Below are 14,564 nucleotides of genomic sequence, written 5' to 3'. Positions count from 1 at the left end.
AGACAATTAAGGGACTGGTAGTGGACACAGACAATGACTCTCATTCACATGAACTCTACTTTTGTTTTTCTTTAAGTTAAAAAACAGATTTTATTTTATATATATATATATGTATACATATATATGTATATATATATAATCTATGAGTTTTTGTGTAGATTATGAGATTTCAGAGTTTTTTAAGGTGAATAAATGTGTATTTGTTGCACTATTTTAAATTGCCACATAATATTTCATAAAACGAATGGCTGTATTTTTCATATTATTATTGTGGTAAGAACACTTAACATGAGATCTACCCTTTTAACAAAACAAAGTGATGCTTTCATTTATAAGAAAGAACAAAAAGGTAAGAACAATTAAGAATAATACAATTTAGAAATCCACGGAATTTAAAGGTCACTCTAAATGTCTCTGAATAAGTCCTAGAAATAATAATACTGGTGCTTTAATCTTCTAATTCAACATTTCTAGGTGTGTGTGTGTGTGTGTGTGTGTGTGTGTGTGTGTGTGTATCTGTGTATGAAATTGTTTGGACTGTTTATTGAAAGATCCATTATAATCAATTATTCCTAAGGATACAGTATGTATACATATTGGGGATATTTATATTTAAGAAATCCCTTGGGAACTTATTCAAAAAAATTTTGAAGTATTCCTGCCAAAGCACATTCAAAAATAGCAAATAGCACATCACAGCACTCTTTAAAAAGTAGAACTAGAAGATATTCTTAATCCATTTATGTAAATTCTTTAGATGATAAATTATGGGTCTAGATCTCATCGATGAATACCTTACTTTTAAGCAAGGCACCAGTATGCAAATTTATTACTAAAGAAAGAAAAGGTTAGGCACCTGCCTTTATTCAAAAGTAAAAATTCTCTGTAAAAAAAAGAACAAAGGAAATGACCATAACAAAATTGAGGACATATCACTTTCAAGGTCAATTTTGTAGATAGTCTGAAGTAGTAATCTGAGTTGTGACTTAATCACACAACACTCAAGAAGCCTCATGAATATATCACACGTTTTAGCCCTAAAATCAGATTTTAAAGCAATTAATAAAATACTGTTTTATTAACATAACCGTTGTTATTCTTTTTAGCTTACCCATTTATTTCTAATTTCTACTTTAAATTGTTTTAAAAATCTTTAAGTCTTGAATATGATGCGAATTTTTTTAGTTTTATCTTCATATATCAATCTGAATTAATTTTTTCTTATAATAATTTTTGAAATTTAATTTTATGTGTATTCACATAGGCTCATGTGGGCCTTAATTGACCTTACCTGGCCTATTCTGAATTAAATATCTAAGATTCTAAATAAAATGTTAAAATACTTTTATTATTTTTCTACTTTCCTTTGAGAAATCTTATTTGAATTAGTAGAATTAAACTCATTTGTCTTTGTCATTTTTGCAACGTGATTATTTCAAAGCAGTACACTCCTAGAATTAAAACTAAATGTCCAGTACAAAGTACAGTATCATTGACAAACAAGTGTTTGCCACATGTTTTCTGGGAACATACTAAGTATGACTTTCATTAATGTGGTACTTAGCTTAATAGTTTTGAGAATTCTAACTCAGGTATTTGGAGTGTCTAAAGAAAAAAATATATAATGCTATCTTTTCTCAGGTTCACTGAATTCATTTTTTAATTACAACAGATATTACTATTTCAAAATTCTTTACAAATTATAAGACAATGTAAGTCTGAAAATTTTCTCAGTGTACAATAAGGTGTAGAGAACAAATCAGTCTTAGATTCAGAGTCTGATTAGCCCTAGTCTTGTCTTTCTTTTCTTTGATGAATTTACAGTCTATAAACACTTCTTTCTCAAGATTTCTTTGGCTATTTGGGGTCTTTTGTGGTTCTATACAAATTGTAAAATTATTTATTCCAGTTTGGTGAAAAATAACAAAGGGATACATGAACCAATAAAAAAGCTCCCTCAGGCCAATGCTGAAACAGTCTGAGTAATTAAATTAGGTAGTACTAGATTATAACTCAAAATATAAAATAAGTCCTTACTTTGGCAGCACATATACTAAAATTGGAATGATACAGACAAGACTAGTACGGCCGCTGTACAAGGATGACACCAAAAATTGTGAAGCAGTCCATATTAAAAATATTTATGCACAAATATAGATAATATGTATACATAAATAAAAAATATATGTATATACATATATATATATACACATAGATATGACTGAATTCATAGTCACATGAATGATTGAATGAATAAATAACTTGGGAAGAATGGATAAATCTGTGAAAAATGCTGTTGGTATTTTAATAGAAATTGCATTAAATCTGTAGATTGGTTTGGGTAATATGGACATTTTTCTTGCTTTTTGAGGTACTCTTTTATTACTATGTACTTCCCTAAGACCACTTTTCCTGCATCCCAAAGATTTTGGACTGTGGTGTTTTCATTTTCATTTGGTTCACTGCATTTTTTATTTCCTCTTTCCTTCCTTGATTGACCCATTCATTGCTTGGTAGCATGTTATTTAACCTCCACGTATTTGTGTTCTTTCCAGATTTTTTCTTGTGGTTGATTTCTAGTTTCATAGTATTGTGGTCAGAAAAGATTCATGGTATGACTTCAACTTTTTGAATTTTTTGAGACTTGTTTTGTGGTGTAATTTGCAATCTGTTCAGGGGAATGTTCCATGTGCACTTGAAAAGAATGTGCATTCTGCTGTGTTAGGATGGAATGTTCTGAATATATCCGTTAGATCCATCTGGTCTAATGTGTCATTCAAAGCCACTGTTTCCTTGTTGATTTTTTGTTTGGATGATCTATCCATTGATGTAAGTAGGATGTTAAAGTCTCCTACTATTATTGTATTGCTATGACTTACTTCCTTTATGTTTGTTGTTAGCTGCTTCATTTGGGTGATTGCATGTTGGGTGCATAAGTATTTCTAATTGTTATATCTTCTTGTTGGAGTTTTCCTTTTATTATATAGTGTCTGTCACCTCTTGTTACAGTCTTTGTTTTAAAGTCTATTTTGTCTAATATAAGTATTGCTACCCTGACTTTTTTTTACTTCTATTTGAATGATAAATGCCTTTCCATGATGTCATTTTCAATCTGCATGTGTCTTTAGGTCTTATAGACAGCATATAGCTAGATCTTGCTTTTTTAAACAATCCTTCACCTTGTTTCTTTTTTAAGTTTTTATTTATTTGGTGGGTGGCGGGGAGAGAGAGAAGAGGAGGAGCAGAGAGTGAGAAGAGAGAGACTCCCAAGCAGACTCTGTGCTGTCAGTGTGGAGCCAGACACGGGGCTTAATCTCATGAACTGTGAGATAATGACCTGAGCTGAAACACTTAAGCAACTAGGTCACCCAGAAACCCCTACCCTGTTTTTTTTTTTTTTTGATTGGAGCATTTAGTACACCTACATTCAAAGTAATTATTGAGAGGTATGCATTAATTGCCATTTTGTTACTTGTTTCATGGTTGGTTTTGTAGTTTTCCTCAGCTCCTTTCTTCTGTTACTCTCTTCTCTAATGATAAGTTGGCTTCTTTAGTTATATATTTGGATTCCTTTCTCTTTATTTTTTGCATATCTATTAATGGTTTTTGATTTGTCGTTACCTTTAGGTTTATATGTAACATGTGCATAGCACAGTCTATATTAAGTTGATGCTCACTTAAGTTTGAATACATTCTTTATTCACCACCACCCCCATGTTTTAAGTATGTGATGTTACACTTTATTTTATTTTGTGAATCCCTTGACTGATTTTTATAAATGTAGTTAATTTTTTTTGCTTTTGTTCTTCCTAATTTTCTTACTCCTAGTTATGGTCTTTCCTTTCCACTCAAAGAGTACCCTTTAACGTTTCCTGTAGGGCTGGTTAGGTGGTCATTAATTTATTTAACGTTTATTTGTCTGGAAAATTCTTTATTTCACATATTCTGAACTATAGCTTTGCTGTATAGAGTATTCTTGGCTGCAGAGTTGTTTTTTTTTTTTTTCTTTCAGCACTTTGCATACAGCATGTTACTCCCTTCCAGCCTGCAAAGTTTCTGCTGCAAAATAAGCTAATAGCCTTATGGGGTTTCCTTTAAATGTAACTGTTTTGTTTTCTCTTGCTGCTTTTAAAATTCTCTCTTTATCAGTACTTTTTCCACTTTAATTAGTATGTGTCTTGGTGCAGACTTCCTTGGGCTGATTTTGTTGGAGACACTCTGTGCCTCCTGGGTCTAGATTTCTGTTTCCTTTCCCAGATTCAGGAAGTTTTCAGCTATTATATATTGAAACACATTTTCTGCCCTCTTTTTTTTCTCTTCTCCTTCTGGGATCCTTTATAATGCAAATGTTATTACCTTGATGGTGTCACTGAGTTCTCTTAGTCTATTTTCATATATATATATTATATATATATAATATATATATAATGTATATTATATATATAATGTATATTATATATAATGTATATTATATATAATGTATATTATATATATAATGTATATTATATATATAATGTATATTATATATATAATGTATATTATATATATAATGTATATTATATATATATATTTTTTTCTCCTCCATCTCTCTTGTTCATATTTATTGCTTTCCAATACTCTATACTCTGGGTCATTGATCAGTTCTGATTACTCTAGTATGCTATTTATTCCATCTAGTGTATTCATTTCTAATTTCAGTTATTGAGTTTTTCATCTCTGATTTGTTTTTTTACCATCTCTTCATTTTGTCTAACTCTGTCTGTCTGTTTCTGTGTGTTAGGTAAATCAGCCATGTCTTCTGCTCTTACAAGTAGTGGCCTTGTGAAGAAGAGGTCCTGGAGTGCCCTACAGTGCAAAGTTCCCTGTTCACCAGAACCTGGCTCTTCAGGAGTGTCTCCTGTGTGTGTTGCATGTGCTTTACTGTGGCTGAGCACTGTTTGCTTTCAGTCCAGTTGTCTTTAGCGGCTCTCTTTGCCTGCTTTGGTCATAGTTCGGTCCATGTGTTGTCAATGGGCCAGTCTGAGGCTGCCTTGGGCTTGAATTGAGTAAGACCAAGTATTTGCCAGAGATGCGGCGGCACATCGTGCTGGCCCCTGTTGGGGCTGACAGTCTTGTGGGACTGCTCTGGCCAAGAGCATATTGGAGGGGTTGTATTGGAGGGGGCAGATCCACAGTAGAATGTGGGAAAAGGGCATACAGTGTCAGCAAGGTCCACACTGGTCTGCTGCAGCTGCCCAAGAAAGCTGCTGCCAGGCAGGGTTGGAGCAGGGGTGTCTGCAGAGGAATGGGGGAAGAGCTGGCTGTTAGCAAGTATGTAACAATTGTTGGCTATATACTGGTTCCAACAGGTGTCTGTGTATCTAGGCTGGGTTGCAAGGGAGGGAAATGCTGCTTTCTAGTTCTTTTGTCCTTTCAAGTCCCCCAAAGACCCCCGCCCCTTCAGCACATGCTCTGAGATTAGTAAATAAATCTCCTTCCCATATACCCTCAGTGTTTTTCAAATTTCTGCATCTTGCTGTATCTCCATGAGTCTGTTTGCTGTGTTGTCTCTTTAAGTGTGGAAACTCAGTTTCCTATCACTCTTAGGCACTCCCAGAGCTGAGTGCACTAGTTTTTAAAGTGACAGGTGTCAGGCCCCACTGATTGTTAGACGGCTGTGGTTTTCAAAGCCAAATATTATGGGAATTATCTTCCCTGTGTGGAACTCCCTGTGTGGAACTCCCATGCCTGAGTTGCCTGGTATAGGGTCTGGCTTTCTCCTCTCCTCTGGTGGATAGCCCCACAGTTCATTTGGCTCTAGATCACATCTTTGCCTTTCCTAGCCTCTTAGATGTGGACTCCTCTGTATTTAGCTGTGGAGAGTCTGTTCTGCAAGGCTTCAGTCGATTTCTAGGTTATTTACACTGATATAGGTGTTATATAATTGTATCCATCCATGGGATGAAGTGAGTTTCATCTTCCTCAAAAGAAAGACTATTTATGAAAGAGAGAGAGAGAGAGAGAGAGAGATCACAAATTAAGAAGGTCGAAGTGAAAATAAAATATATATTTTTTTAATTTTTTGTATTCTAATACATTTTTCCAATCTGTATGACTAGGATGTATAACGTGTTTATATCTGTTGTATCTAGTATATTAATTAATTAAGATGTGTTTATCATTTTATACTAAACATATATGTATATTATATATGTATTGCTATTTGTCAACTATGCTATTATTAGGATCATTTAGGTTCAAAGAAAGCAATAAATGCTTAGGTTAAATTGAATAGTATGTTGGGTTAAATGTCCTTATACATTTTAAAAGAATTATGAGCTACATTAAGAAAATTGTAAAATCATGAAGAGTCTGTTTCAAGCATTCTTTTATGGAAAAATAAGTAGCATATTAAGTAAAATTCACCAGTGATGCTCATGTGCATATGTTTGTATTAACTGGGAGAAATATTTACTCAAGTCCTTTGCTTTTTTGCTATTCCCAAATGTGTAGATTTGCCTTTTCAATTTATTGATTGTTTCCTTTGCTGTGCAGAAATTCTCTATTTGGTATAGTTGTTGACAGTGCTGTCCATGTCTTATCCAAGAAATCACTGCAAGACCAAAAGGCAACTTTAAAGTCTCCAGTTTTTTGATTAAGTAGTTGTATTCTTTTTGCTCACACCAACTTCCATCAGCCGTATCTGCAACCTTTTAAAGATATTTTCAATTATCTCTAATGAGTTAGATAACCCTTGTGAATAATTTGATAATGCTGCATTTCTGACTTATTCAATTATGCTCTAGATGACCTTAATAAAATATATAATACACAAGATAATCAGACTGCATTTAATTTTTTGAAAGGTTATTTCTTATCTCCCAATATTATCTTCTAGGTTCTAAATATTCTGTGATCTGATAATAAGAACAATTATATTAATAGTTCCAGGTAAAGTTGGTAGGCAATGGGAACAGATAAACAAAAAACCTGAGGGGTACTATGTTAGAGAGAGAGAGGGATATGAATGGTACATTATTATTTGAGGTAAGAGTAAAAATATATACATCAAGAATGTGTGTGTATTTATATCCATATATAAATTTAGATATGTGTGTATACAATGCATCCAGACTAGGAAACAGTTTATACCCTGCTTTTTGCTGATCTGAACATTTATTCAAATGATACCTGTTTGAAATCAGTAAGTCGGTTTGCAGTACACCAGGAGAGAGCTAGTTAGCTTGCCTCATTTTAATAGGAAATAAAGAAAACAGTAGGAAATTGTCTGCCATCTGTAGAAGATGCAACTTATATTGCCAAACCAGAGGTACCAAATTTCAAAGAATTCACCTACATGATTTATGTTTGATAGTTTAAACATATTTACTGAAACTCAGAATGTCTTCATCACTGTGATGGTCTGGGTGAAATCACCTATCACTTATTTATGTGTATTCTATATCAAATATGTTCCTAGACACTTTGCCTATTTTTTCTGTAATATGGCACCATAATCCTGAAAAGAGGCATTAGTGTTATTCTTTTTTAAATGTGAAGACATGCAGGGCATCTGGGTGGCTCAGTTGGTTAAGCATCTGACTCTTGATTTCAGCTCAGGTCATGATCTCACTGTTTATGAGATCAGACCTCAACACTGTCTCCTCGTTGACAGTGTGGAGCCTGCTTGGGATTCTCTCTCTCTCTCTCTCTCTCTCTCTGCTCCTCCCCTGCTTGTGCTCTCTCTCTCAAAATAAATAAACTTTTTTTTTAAAATGTGAAGAAATAGGTTAAAATAAAAAATCTGTATTTTACAAAGGTTATCACTACTTGTAATTTTAAGTATTAGATTGATATATATAATGATATTTTATTTATTGTATAAATTCTGATTATAGTGACACATTGTCAACATTTATCTCAAAGTTTTTGTTAATGAGTTATCTTTGAAATATGGTTTCTGAAACCATATTTAAAAAGTTCTTTTTTTAAAAAAATGTATCCTTAGTAGACTTGTGTTTAGCTGCTGGTTCTGTGCTGTGCTAGTTCTGTACTGAAGAAATGGATAAAGAGAATTGTTTTGATCATTTTTCATTTGGTGGAAATAATGGGAAAAATGGATATACTGTTTAACACTGCTATCTGAGAAAAATATTTTTCTTTAAAGAATACTGCTGAATTACAATTTTGAATTGAAGAATTTATATTTTTACTCTTACTTGCAAGTTTTTAAAAATATGTTGTTCTTAATAATACATTTACAGTCTAGAAAACAACAAAGAAAGAAATATCACCCAGCCCAATGCAAGTTGTTATCTGTGATACATCAAGAGTTGTAAATCAGACTCCCTGTAAAAAGAGCTCTATTTCTTCACACTTGCAAAGACCATACATTCTACTTTGAGGTGTACATATTTCTATATGCAGTCACTAGATTATGGGCAGTGATGTCCTAGCTCTTTCCAATGGTTGCTTACTCCTTGATAGTGCTGCCTTGCCATTTTAGGCCAGTCCACCTCAGCCAAAATTGACTCCCCTCTTTTCTTTTCTTTGTATGACATCTTTGCAGGTTCTAAGTATAAACTTCCTCAGGATATTGCTTTGGCCAAATTCTTGATATTCTTACAGAGAAAGAGGTAAGTATCCTTCCTATCAGTAGATATATACTGTGCATGACATACATCTCAGGTTTATTAGAAAGAATCACACAGGGGCGCCTGGGTGGCGCAGTCGGTTAAGCGTCCGACTTCAGCCAGGTCACGATCTCGCGGTCCGTGGGTTCGAGCCCCGCGTCGGGCTCTGGGCTGATGGCTCAGAGCGTGGAGCCTGTTTCCGATTCTGTGTCTCCCTCTCTCTCTGCCCCTCCCCTGTTCATGCTCTGTCTCTCTCTGTCCCAAAAATAAATAAACGTTGCGAGAGAAAAAAAAAAAAAAGAATCACACAAAATTGCTTTACTATATTTTAGTGTCCATGAAAATTTATCAAAGTGGGATGTAATTACATCCCAGAAATAGTAGATATATTGGCAGTTAGATTGGGAATTCTGGGAAAGTAATCTTTTCCACCTTGTATTATATGGACTGTCACTTTAAATACTGTATTGCAAATATTTCGAACTTTTCCTTCTTTGCAAACAGAATGATTTAAAGCGTTTCAAAATAACAGGTGACCTAGCTTCTGCCTTTACCTAAACAAATATGTACTTTATAGAACAGAAAATAACAAATTTTTATTTTCCCATAAACTTTCCGAAGAAGGTAGATTCCAAAGTTTGCAAGGAATTTGCACCAATTACACCAAAAAGTTTTTCACATTTAAATAAGACATCCCCGGCTGTATTTCTCACTCATCGCATTGTTGATTGACTGCTTTAGAATGAATAAACTAACCTAGGGGATGTTGGCAACGGAAGGAATGTAGTTTGATTTGCATCATCTGAGATACAGCTAAGGATTTCTGAACATTAAGATCAGCTCGTAAACTAGGGCGAATAAGTAACTCAGAAAATAAATAGTAGTAACAATAATGTACTATGAAATTATTACTTAATATTGCCTATATCTTAGTACGGTGATTATATATTTTTATACTTAGCCATCATTTGCAAGCGTAATTTATCATATAATGGTAATCTATTTTGAAAAAATTTATTTTAGAATACCTTAAGTTTATTTGGTCACAGAATCTTATAATTTCCTTAGTTTTCTTATTATTAGAGATATTATCAATATTTAAACATCACTTTTCTCAAGTAAGTAAAAATTCAACTCAATTTGATTGACTTTGACGAAGGGAGTCACAGTATTTTCCAGAAAAAAGGAAAATATAGAAGTTTACGTGTGAAAAGATTGAGATGTACATGCGGAGAATAACCCAATTCCTTCTCCCTTGGTCAAACTTTCCATAAAAGAGGTAAAAAAAAAAAAAAAAAGTGTTGACTAAGCATTTTTCAAATTGGGAAACAGAATAAACTCTTTAGAAACAGATTTGAGTTATGATGTGCAACTTCTGATAAAAAGTAAAAGTATTGTTGATAGATTCATCAGTTTTCTGTTCATTTTTATTCTAGCAAAACTTTCTCCTTTTACAGTTTTTCCTCATGAATAAACTTGTTCAAACTTTGGTTCCTTCAGTTTCTTGACATTATCATGACGAATTCCAAATAAATCTGTTTAAAAGCAAGAGTTTGCTTTTTTAAAATTCTTATTGTGGTTGAATGTGTGGTTAGAATAAAAAACAAAAGCACAACTATACCTTTACTTTTATAAAGGTGACTTAGTCGTATAAAATTATAATTATGGTTAACACCAAGGCACCCAATTCTCCAAATACTCATTTATTATTATGTAATATAATCTTTTATAGGAAGATCTGGTAGTTTAATCTATAAATTTAACCCAAAATATGTGTTCTCTGTTTGTTTTTATCACTTACATTTATTTAAAGAATCTACCACAGTGGAATAGGTTCAATTTTATAGGTTAGGCCTAGTGAATTAAAATCTTGCAGGTGAGGAATTTGAGCTTTAAGCCAGTATAATTTTCATTCATAATACATAAATAAATTAGAATAACAATCTAGATCACTGAAACTAAGCATTTTAAATTAGTTCCTTTTAAACATGATTCCACTCAGATAATTGAACACAGGGAGTATCTATGAGTTGGGAGATACAATGCTAAATTAAAGGATAGTTTTAATAAATTGCCACTGAGACACTGTGGACAACCCATAAACATCACCTACAAAGTCCCTCTAAGTACTGAATTTCCAACACCTGATCCAAGTCTTATTAAATCTGCACTGAAGCAAGTATCTGGCAAGAAATAGTTTCTGTGGCTTCATTTTTCTCTTGCTCAGCCCATTTACAATGCCTGGGTTTATTCCCAGAGATTATATTTGATGCAGAGCTCACAGAAAAACCTGTCTGAAATGTATCTGCTACTGTATTTTCTTTTCCCTCTCCTTTTATCACCCATTTGCCAAGCAAAATTAAATATGCATCAAGTGCACCACACTCATACTTTTATTAAAAAGCAGTCACATTTTTGTAGAAGAAACAGTCTATAAAAAAGAAAGCTAGAATGTAATCTCCATGAGATCAGGGATTCTTGTGTATTTTTTCTCCATTGTACCCCAGATTAGTCCTGTTTCATTGAGTATCTGTTGGATGAATTGATGAAGGGCTTTGCCTGCTCCATTCTTCATTTCTCTTTTCCATGACCTCACGGGAGATAACCAGGTATATAAAACAATCTTTTCTAGGTCAAATGTGACTGATGATGGGCACAATGGTTTTGGCTTCTCTTGAACAACAGTTTGGTTGCTTTGAGGTACCTGCCAGAGATTGGGATGTAAGTGAAAGTTAAAGGGTGGAATCAATCCCAGGGTGTATAATTTTCTGGTTAATGCTTTCACAAATTATCACAAATGCAGTGACATAAACAGCACATGTATTATTTTACAGTTCTAGATGACAGAAATCTAAAAGGAATCTTAAGGAACTAAAATCAAAGTGTCCTCAGGGCTGTATTCTTTCTAGAGGCCTCTTTCTGGCTGAGAAACCAGAGAACCTCTTTATGGCTGCTTCCATTTCTGTTTTTTTTTTTTTAAATTTTTTTTATGTTTATTTATTTTTGACAGAAAGAGAGAGAGAGCATGAGCAGGGGAAGGGCAGAGAGAGAGGGAGACACAGAATCTGAAACAGGCTCTGGACTCTGAGCTGTCAGCACAGAGCCCGACATGGGGTTCGGACTCACAGACTGTGGATCGTGATCTGAGCCAAAGTCGGATGCTCAACCAACTGAGCCACCCAGGTGCCTCTGGCTGCTTCCATTTCTAGAGGCTATGACTTTCCTTGGCTCCAGGCCACATTGCTCCACTCTTTGCTTCCAGAGTTTCCTCTATTATAGTCAATTTTCTCCCTGTTTCCATCTTTTTTTTTAATTTTAGTTTTTAAAATTTATATCCAAATTAGTTAGCATATAGTGCGACAATGATTTCAGGAGTAGATTCCTTAATGCCCCCTACCCATTTAGCCCATTGCCCCCTCCCACAATACCTCCAGTAACCCTCAGTTTGCTCTCCATCTTTATGGGTCTCTTCTGTTTTGTCCCCTTCCCTGTTTTTATGTTATTTTTTTTCCCTTCCCTTGTGTTCATCTGTTTTGTCTCTTAAAGTCCTCATCTGAGTCAAGTCATATGATTTTTATCTTTCTCTGATTAATTTCACCTAGCATAATACCCTCCAGTTCCATCCACGTAGTTGCAAATGGCAAGATTTCATTCTTTTTGACTGCTGAGTAGTACTCCATTGTATATATGGACATTTGGGCTCTTTCCATGCTTTGGCTATTGTTGATAGTGTTGCTATAAACATTGGGGTGCATGTGTCCCTTCGAAACAGCACACCTGTATTCCTTGGATAAATGCCTAGTAGTGCAATTGCTGGGTTGTAGGGTAGTTCCATGTTTAGTTTTTTGAGGAACCTCCATACTGTTTTCCACAGTGGCTGCACCAGCTTGCATTCCCACCAACAATGCAAAAGAGATCCTTTCTCCACATCCTCGCCAACATCTGTTGTTGCCTGAGTTATTAATGTTAGTCATTCTGACAAGTGTCAAGTGGTATCTCATTGTGATTTTGATTTGTATTTCCCTTCTGTTTCCATTTTATAAGGACACTTATGATTATTTTAGGGCCCATCTTAAAGATCTAGTATAATCTCAAGATTCTTAATCACATTTGCAAAGTCCCTCTTGCTATGTAAGTTAACAGCCTCAGGTTATAAGAATTGAGACATGAGCATGTTGGGAAGTTCTTATTCAGACCACCACACAGGATGCATTCAGTAATCAACTGTGTCACCATTTGCCTGTGACAAACATTTATTGCTTTCATAATCTTTTTTATGCTTCTTACTACTAAAAGAAATGTACATTCCTCCTCAATTTTCCATTTCTCGCAAGTTTTCTATATCAGTAACAAAGTCTTACTAGTTTTGGTTTATTTATTGCTAGTTATTAGAGCCAGAGCCCTATTTCTTTTTTCTTTTTTTTTTGTTCAATTGCCTTTTCTTATTTTTCATTTTCATCTTCAAGTCCTATTTCATTACACACAGGAACCAACCCATCTTGACATTAAGGTATGCTAACAATTATAAACTAATATTTCTATCTTTTCCTTAGGTTGCTAAAAATACTAAGAATTTTTATTTTTCCTTTCTTTCTTTTTTTTTAGTGTTTATTAATTTTTGAGAGAGCAAGAGAAAGAGCGTGAGCAGGGTAGGGGCAGAGAGAGAGAGGGAGACAAAGAATCTGAAGCAGACTCCAGGCTTTGAGCTGTCAGCACAGAGCCCAATGCAGGGCTCAAACTCATGAACCACGAGATCATTACCTGTGTTGAAACTGGACGCTTAACCGACCGAGCCATGCAGGTTCCCCTGTTTCCCATTTTTCAAGGCTAAATGAAAAAAGTAATATTGAGAAATGAAGAGAAAGTTTTTATTACTTTTTATCTTTTTAATACTGATGATCTAGTAGTCTTTACTTGTTCTATGTTGTTTTGTGGTCTGTTTACTAATAAGAAAGCATATATTGATTCACTAAGTATGTATCAGGTGTCTATTGTCACCTTGTCCAGTGAGAATTTTTCAATAATTTAAAAAAATATGAAAAAGGTATAGGAAAACTTTGGTTAAAGGAAACAGAAACTTATAATGATCATAGATGAAAAACATCATGAGAGTTTTTTTTTTAATTGCTTCTATTGTAAACATCTATAGTTTAGCCTACATAATATCTGAAAATTTAGTTATGTGACTACAGTAAGTCAATTTAGATGGGATAATACTAATTTATGACTAGAATTAAGAAAAACAGCAAAGTGACTTTATACTTTCTTAAAATAATAAAATAACAGAAATTTTCATAAAACAAGTTGTGTTTTTTTCCATACTTTCATGAAGTCATTCCTTGGCCTTAGGCTTCTTTCTTCAAGTTTTTCCCTTTCTCTCTCTGTCTGTCTCTCCATCTCTCTCTCCTATGAGGGAAAGGATAGACCCTGATCAAAATTCTATGAAATTTCCTGATAGAACTGAAACAGGCTTTAGAGTTATTCTAGTAAAATAAATATGCCAGGATTCAATGATTCTACAACTTTCTCACAATTATACCATATTTATTAATAAGTGACTAAAAACATATTGCAGATTTTTTCCTCTTTTATTATGCCTTCCATGGATATAGAAAAAGTTACCCAAAAGTTACAGCCTAGTTCATTTTTTTTTCCTGTAACATAGAGCCTTGGAAATTTCATAAAACATGGTGATTTTGAGGGTTTTTTTAAGTTTTATTTTTATTTATTTTGAGAAGGATAGAGAGCAGGTGAGGGAGGGGCAGAGATAGAAGGAGCCAGAATCCCAAGCAGGCTCCAAGCTATCCACGCAGAGCCTGATGGGGGGCCCAAACTCACAAATCTCGAGATTTTGACGTGAGCCAAAATCACAAGTTGGATGACTAATTGAACCACCCAGGCACCCTATTAAAAGTATATTTGTATGAGGTATATGTGCGAAGATGTGTATGA

The 14,564-nt window shown here is 34.1% G+C and overlaps 1 non-coding gene and 1 pseudogene across 1 annotated transcript; both read left to right on the top strand.

The window, feature by feature from the left end:
• The first annotated feature begins 2,029 nt into the window (after positions 1-2,029).
• On the top strand, positions 2,030-2,136 carry LOC115513160. Its single transcript, XR_003968583.1, has one exon. It is a non-coding gene; the product is annotated as a U6 spliceosomal RNA (small nuclear RNA).
• Positions 2,137-5,068: 2,932 nt separating this feature from the next.
• LOC115513013 overlaps positions 5,069-14,564 on the top strand; it is a 33,231-nt pseudogene continuing 23,735 nt past the window's right edge.

The sequence above is a fragment of the Lynx canadensis genome, chromosome B1 (assembly GCF_007474595.2).
Source record: "Lynx canadensis isolate LIC74 chromosome B1, mLynCan4.pri.v2, whole genome shotgun sequence".
NCBI classification, from domain to species: domain Eukaryota; kingdom Metazoa; phylum Chordata; class Mammalia; order Carnivora; family Felidae; genus Lynx; species Lynx canadensis.
This window is presented reverse-complemented; position numbering and strand designations above follow the sequence as displayed.